The 8364-nt window shown below is 35.1% G+C and overlaps 1 long non-coding RNA gene across 1 annotated transcript; it reads left to right on the plus strand.

Moving 5' to 3' along the window:
- LOC109822300 lies at positions 3100 to 7650 on the plus strand. The gene is made up of 4 exons (XR_002242075.1): positions 3100 to 4892; positions 4986 to 5041; positions 5695 to 5784; positions 7342 to 7650. It is a non-coding gene; the product is annotated as an uncharacterized LOC109822300 (long non-coding RNA).

Here is an 8364-nt window from a genome sequence, read left to right on the forward strand (position 1 = left end):
AACAATATAATATGTTTATATGATTGGATATATATTGTGTACTTGATGCAAATTGGCATACACATTGACTTCCCTAACCTGACAACTTAGCAGTCGATATGGGTGCGTTTGGAGTTTAGACATTTTAATATGTTGTTCAGCTTCCGAACCAAATAAAGAAAACACGAGCAAGTAGATGCGCACAATTTGAGATAAATCTACCATAACTAGATTCATAATCCAAACATGGAACCTTGAAGTATTCTACCTTTGCAAGCTTCTTTCGCCGCCGCAAGACCGACCAAGAAATGTTTTTTTTAGCAGATTATAGTTGGAATGAGTTCCTTCAGTGAAGAGTTGTTTTACTACGTGTATACGCTTTTTAGTATGTGAATTTTTTCTTAGGCAATGCTTTGAACAACAAAATAATTTTGGTTCTAACTAGAATACTTTTGGCGTTAAAGCTATTGGATAGCGCTTATGAAACTATGCAGTTTTTTGTTGTCAGTGAAAAATGTTTTAGAAGCAGTCGTATTAAGAAAATCAGCCTCTGAAACCACCTAGACAAGTTATTTAAGCTCAAGGATTAGGAAATATAATCCTGATACGTATCTATCATCACTGATCTAAAATCAAAAGGGTTGATCCAGAACAGGCCCCCCAAAATTAGGATAGGATGATAATCACAGATTCACAAGTTTGTGGTCGATTTGATATAGGTTTTGCTCAATCTCGATCTAGGATGTGCTAGAGTAGATAGAAACAGCTAATACTTGTAAAATAGCTAGATTAAGAGGTTAAGAAATGAATCAAGGAGTAAAGCAGGAGTGAAAAAAAGTAATTATGAAGCCGAAAAATTGTTCAGATTTTTACCAATCACGGAGTAAAGCAACGAATCAAGGAGCAATTTTTCAGTGGATCACGCTCTTCTGGCCAGTTGCTTGCTCCATTTTGTGATATGAGAAAGAAAATGAAAGAAATTGATTAAGAAATGAATGAAAAAGGAAAGGATATGGGTTTTGATTCCTCTCTTCCTTTCCTTCTCCTCTATTAATACTATGTTGAACAGCTTTGAGCGCTTTGTTTTCCGAGTGCCTCTGCCATCTGTGTTGTATATGCCAAGTTCAAGCAACCACATGGCATGACCTCGAAACTATATTTCGCCGCTGTGTAACACACTCGGTGAGACTCATTTAATTGGAGTGTCCGAAGGGCCTTTTTAACTTTATAGTTTACTTTTCTTGACTATAGGTGTTCGTAATTAAATTTCTTACTTTAAATATCGGTTGATATTCTGGCTATCATTGGGCTAAATAATTTTCACTAGCTACCTCCAAAAGCTAACCTAACCACAATGTAGAAAAAAACTATTAGATTAGGATTGTCTTTATGTCAAAGCAAACGCATAAGGAAAACAGATTTTGTGTTATCTCCGGTTTGTATCAAAACACAACATAAAATTTGTGAAATTGGAAGATTTAAAAAGGGTAGATTTCACTAACCCCTTGAACTTGAACTTTGGGTGATTTTGTACTTTATAAATTAGCGTCCCTTCCTTCTTGATGTACTAAGAAACAAATGGCACCTCTTAATCAATTAAGGATGCTTAAACCCAATGCTTAGACCATTAGGCCAAGCATCTTAAGGCGTGTAAGCTTGTTTTTTTAGAACTTTGGCACATTCAACAACAACAAAGCCTTTATCCTAGATTTTTGAGTCCGCTATATGAATCTTATTCTACCATTTAGTTCTATTCAGGGCTACCTCCTCTTTTTTAAGTTTACTATTATCATATCTTTATTGAATACTTCCAACCAAGTTATCTTAGATCTACCTCTAGTCCTCCTTACTATGTTAATTATGTCTTATCACCTCTTCTTGGTAGTACGTTTATGGCACTGATAGCAAAACCATCTCAATTGATGTTCTAGAAAATTATCCTCAATAGGAGCAACCCCTGACCTCCTATAAATGCATTCATCTCTTATCTCTTATCTCTAAGTGTATACCCACACATTCATTGTAGCATTTTCATTTCTGGTCCATTCAAAATTTGGCAGCATGCGATAGAAAATTTCATACTTCTAGTTAATAGGTTAAAAATATTACATATTGATAGTCAGGAAATATCTATAGGTAATCATTTTGCTATTTACGATAAATCATACATTAAGATTATGAGATCGAGAATGATATGATTCATCAAATGATTCAAATCAAGTATGGATAGTTGAAGTGGAGCAATGCTTCTAGAATCTTGTCTGATCATAGAATATCTCCGGAATTGAAGATTTTTTTTTTTTTGAGAATGATATGTTGGGGAATTAAGAAACGTGTGCAAAAAATGAGTGTAATAGAAATGATAATCCTTTGATTGATGAGGGGATATACATTAGGAGATGGGATAAGGAATGAGTGCATTTATAGGAACTTAAAGATTACTCCTATTGAGAATTAAATGAAAGAAAATTGTTTGAGATGGTTTGGCCATGTGCTGCTATGGTCATTCAATGCACCAATTAGTGGAAGTGATAAGATTATAATTAATACAGAAAGTTGGACTGGAGGTAGGTCTTTGAGAACTTGCTTAAGGATGTGAAGAAGGATATAATCGTTATTAATTTGTTGAAGGAGATAGCCCTCATCATATAACAGATTGGAAGTAGCAGACCAAAAAATTTGGGATATGGGCTTCGTTGTTGTTATTGTCTATCTGGAAGTGTTTTATATTGGTGGCCTACATTATGGGTTTTCGACTGCATGAGTTTTGTGGTTATTTAAGGTAATGTGCAATTTAGTTCCCTCTTATTATATTATACTTCGTTACAAAGTTCATAACAATTTCACTTCACGAAGTTTATGTGCAATTTATTTCACTCTTGTTATGCTGTAGTTGGACACAAACTTATACCAATTTCACTTCATGGTACTTCTGTTCTGATGTCTTCTCTGTAGATAGACGATGAATTTCGTCAACGTATAGTTACAATGGGTTCTCCCCCCACCCCCCCAAAAAAAAAGAAGAAAGAAAGAAAGCCTTTTTTTTAGTTTACCTGGTATACTATTTCCCTGTAGGGAGCTATGCGTTATATTTGTTTGTAGACAATCAGTACTGTGCTGCTAGGGGCTATCTTGGAGTAAAATTTAGGAAAGTATGGTATGATCTTTGAACTATTTATTGGATGACCATTAGCTTGTGCAACATGATTATTTATTGTTTTTGTCAAATTTTGTGTGGTCGGGTTAGAAAAGAATCAACTCAAATTGTCATCTTAGGAATCTGGTTTCTCATAAATGTTTTCGGGTATGCTCCAAATTCAGCAACTGCACATTTATCTGTTATGCATTTTTCCCCCTACTGAAATAAAATGGGCTCTTAAATATCAGGTCTTCTGATGTTTTCTCCCTTATGTGTTTCATTTTCTATTTTTTTCTGTTACATCTAGAGATAAGCATGGCCCTTCTTATGGATTTCAACAATCACAAGCTCATCCCCATGAAATTATGATGGAGGTCATTAATGTTTTTCAAGAAAGTTTGGTCCCTATACTGTGACATCAGACATGTAGATGGTTACTTCGAGACATCGGCATTCAGAAGATATGGTCGATGGCCATATGCATGTAACTCCTGGCCTTGGTTATGAATCTGCAATTCTGGAAAGTGATGTAGTTGGAAAGTCTGTTAACGTAGTCAAGTTTGAACTTCAGATAAGATTCCTTTGTTTTCTTATCTGGCCATGATTTTTATAAGGGTAATGTTGATATGTGATATGTATTTCTGCAAAGAATTGTTGCAGCTAAATGATCCAATTGTTTTTGGACCATCATTATCCATTTATCCTTTAAATATAACTGTTTTTACTGTCTGCTAGATAACCTACTCCAAATCACTACTACTTCATTCTTGCGATATGTAATAGTACCTCAAATTTTTTAATGATAGAATTGTCCAGTAATTTCTTTGTATGAGTGTGCAATGTCAAAGAAATGACAACAGCTATAGGGAAGGTCCAAGGAACTTTCTTGACATGTTTAATTCAACTGAAGACATAATCCAATGATTAATTGTCATTATCCATAAACATTACCTACTGAAGACATAATGTTTAATTGGGTATAGCTGTGAATATGTTCTTAATATTGTTTGATTAAAAGGCACAGTAATTTATTGGTATGGTCAAAATCCAAAAAATGGTAACTGCTGTAATGAGGAACTTTCTGTACCTTCCTTATACTGATTATTACCTCTTATGCATCATCACCATTCATATTGGTTTATTCTGCTTAAAATTGGGATTATGATAATTTTCTCATGTGCTTTATTGCACTCAAAAGTCGCATCATTGGTTGTTTCTTCTTCACAGTCATAATATTCTATCTTGTAACTATAATTACCAACATAATGGTTGCCTTTTGCATTTTCCTTGACCCAAATAATCTAAGAAAGGCAACCGGTAATAACATGTAGGTAGTTTCAATCATGAGATTTAAAACTGAAATTTCCACTTCAATTCAAAGCTTGCTATTTTTCTATGTTTCGTGTTACTGAACCCCGGACAGGGATGCCTTTGCTTTCCAACTTGCTTACTGCCTATGTTAACTTACCATATTCTTTTTTTCCTCGAAAAGCCTCTCTGCTGTAGCTATTGTGGGAATATTATTGAAGAATCTGGAGGTTGATTTACTATCCACATTGCCCCATGTTTAAGCACGACATCATACTTTTTCATTTCTTATCTTTCAGATGACTTGTTGCGTTCCTCTGGAGAATGCTAATTATCGAATGATAAACAAGGGAACTACTGGTTTACAAAGAAATTATGATTTTCTGGAACAGGGATGCTTTCTAAGTTTCTCTATGCAATTTAATTCTTAAGATATCAGTGACTGTTGCCGACAATTCTTAGAATGGTAAGATTTGATCCTTAATTTTTGGTCTGGTTGTTACTTTCAGATGCATGTTTATTTTCCATTGATCCGATCTTTATCTTGAAATTCTTGTAGGATGTGTGCATTCTGAATTGTCGAAGAGTGAGAGGCTTGCTATCCTCCTTTTTGTGGTAGGTTGAGTTATAGATATAATGTCTTCTTTAAGGCTATTTAGTTATTAACAACATTCACAATATAATGACTTCTTTAGATACAAATATATGTTTGATGTATAAAGATATTTGTGTATATATACATGATTCCTTTTTTGTTATTCATTGCATACCATCTGAGTCAAGATAAATCGTAAAGGGTTAATATTTTTACTTTTATCTGAGGATGCAATCAGGTCACTCGCCATTATCAAGGTGTTAGGTTTTAGGGTGAGCAATTCATTGTTCTCAACCATTTAGTTAGTTAATGCACACCATCAAAATCTTGACATATTCAGTTTCTAGTTAATCTTTCGGCAATTAGTTCCTCGTCCTTAGTTTCTTTATTGTTTTATATAGGGTGCTTGAAATTCAATGTCAATCTTCTATCTTGTCGGTATGTTACAACCTTCAATTATATGGCTTTTTTCTTTTGGAAACCATTCAACTAGAAGTGGAAGTCTTTTCTTCGGTTTGAATTAGAATGCCAATAAGGTTAGCAGTTTGGATTATTAGATCTATCTTCTTTTTATTTTTTTAAGGATTTAAGGTATTCGTTCAGGATCATTATGGACTAATTAAATGAGGGAAATTCTATTGGAATTGACCCAACCCTGGCATTCACTGTACAGCTAAAAGATTTGGAGAGCACAAATTCAGCACTTACGGATGCATGTTGAGAAGATGAACGCAAAAGTATCTAACCAGCTACATGAGTTGAGGTTTGTGTTTACAGAGATGGCTTTGCCTTTTTAATTGCATTTACACGCAGAAAAAAGTTCTCTCTTTCTATACATCTAAGGAGAATCAGGAGTAATATAATTCTTATCTAAAAATATGAACTAATTTAATCGTTTGTTACTCAGAATAAGATTACTAGTTTAATCTTGTTTTTCTTTTCCCCCCCTGACTTCCTCTTTGTGGGAACTTTTATTAAACTTATAATACGGTATTTTCTCTGGGATCTTTCTAGGAGAAGAGAACTATGGCATGGCATCAATAAGGATTAGGGATGGATCCAAATTTTTATGGTGTTACGTATACAATTATACATATAAATTAGTATTTATATAACATAAACTCTACCTGTATGAAAACTTATTCAGAAGGATCTTAAACAAATGGTATTTTTCATTATCATTTTCACATCAATACACGAGTATTTTCATTTCTATCACAAATGTTCAACAAGATCATACTAAGGTACTGTTTGGCAACCAAAAAAAGTGTCTTATCTAAGAGCTTGTGTCTTATTGACTTGGTCAATAAGCTAGTAGAGCTGTTTGGTGACCAAAAATAGGAGGAGATTATTTTGGAGATTGTGTCTTTTGCAAGTAGCTTTTGGAAAGCTACCTCAAGTAGCGTTTGTCTTTGGGAAGGAGCTGCCAATTTTTTTCTTCCGTTTTTACCCCTAATAATTCTAATTTTATATCAATAATATTGCATGTCCTTTATAGTCATTTAACAAATTTAAGCTAGTTGTACAGCTACTTTTACCAAACAGCTCTAGTCAATCAGCTAGCTACACAGTTAACAGCTTTCAGCTACAATTTCACAGCTTTTAGCTAGCTTAACAGCTTTCAGCTATAATCTCGCAGCTTTCAGCTAGTTTTGCCAAACAGAGCCTAAGTTTCAACAATAGTCCTTCATAGTTGTATATAGCCCCCAACTTTTTGGGGGCCATCTATATAAATTTATATATCTCTTTATAAATAATTTTACTCAGGCAAAGGCACCAAAAACCCTCTAGATATATCCATGTTCGATAAGAGATCAATTTGACAACCAAGGGTCATTTGGTTGAAAGTAAATAGATTTGTAGTAGCAAATGTTGGACTCAGATTTCTACTATTATTGGAAAGACCGTGCATCCTCTTAGAACCTTCTGAACCACTAAGTTGTGGGGCAAATTAACAATTGCCCCCTTATTTAGCACATGAGCCGTAGAACGATCCGCTCGCATGCGGGCGGTTCTGATAGGGATAGCACTCCATCGGAAATGCTAGGCGGAGTAATATTAATGTTATCTATCATCTTCATGGAGCATCATACTCTTTTACCTTGTCGAGCGGGCAGTTCTGATAGGATGAGTACTCCCTTGAAAATACTAGCCGGAGTAATATTGATGTTATCTCTCATCTCTGTGGAGTACACTATTCTTTTACCTTGTCCACACGGCATCACATCGATGAAAACAGAGATCCTTTTCTTGCGCTTTCAGGGTTTTGACCTTTGCCGACTCAAATGTGTTCTTTGACTAATGCGCTTCAATTTTGTAGGGACCCAAAGTATTTACTCTGTTTCCGCTGCTGCCATTCTCTTGGGCTCCACCTAAATTTATACCACCACGCCAGAAGATTTTTGACCCAACGTACCGATCCAGCTTGCAAGTGTTCTCGCTTTCTAATTGGGAGCATGCACGTGGCAAACATACTCCTAAAATGATGTGATGCGTATATTTTATTTTATTTATTTCAATTTTCAGTTTACTATTTCAATTGAAAAGTACAAAGCTGAGATGAATATGCTTTGAATTTGGCGATGTGCTTCCCTTGCGCCTTACAGTTGTTCTACTGTTGTGTTGATTACTCTTCCTTTGATTGAGCATGGCGGATTTATGAGCATGTGGCAACCGCATTCTCACTTCTCAGTGCCGTACGTGAACTGTCTTCTTTCCTTTTTTACCCCCCTATATAAAAACTATTTTCATGACCATCTTGTTTCATTTGTTTGAGGGGAAAAAATGGTTAGGCGCTTCAAGTTTCAAACATATGGTGCGTCTAATTTCTTATGAGCTTGGTAATAAACTTTTAATATTTGCATGAATAGTAGTCGCTAAACAAGTGGATTACATTGAGAAGCGTTGTTTAAGTACGATCCCTTGAATCATACGGGTATCAAATTATCGGATGTGGCTAAGGGGCGTCCCCTGCGCACGGCCTCGGGTATTTCAGGAAATTAAATTCCTACGGATGCTTTGCAAGAGAGTCAAACTTCAGACTTTGGTGTACTGCTCATAGGCAACTTATCTACTGACCTGGACCCTCCTGGGTACCTGTGTTTAATAAGATTCCTGATAAGTGGTGTCCTTCATTCTACATGGGAAAAAAAAATTAGCGGAGACACCATTTTTTAAACAATGATTACGGATTTCTAGATCTCTTGTTAATTAGAATAATGTCTTGATCATTACACCCATCTTTTCTGGCATTGTTCACTTTCCTTTTTTTTTTTTTTTTTTTTAGAAAATGTGTCTAAAGCGTACCTCATCATGAACGCGGCTTAATCTGGAGAGAAGAAGG

This window comes from Asparagus officinalis, chromosome 8 (genome assembly GCF_001876935.1).
Source record: "Asparagus officinalis chromosome 8, Aspof.V1, whole genome shotgun sequence".
In the NCBI taxonomy this organism is placed as follows: domain Eukaryota; kingdom Viridiplantae; phylum Streptophyta; class Magnoliopsida; order Asparagales; family Asparagaceae; genus Asparagus; species Asparagus officinalis.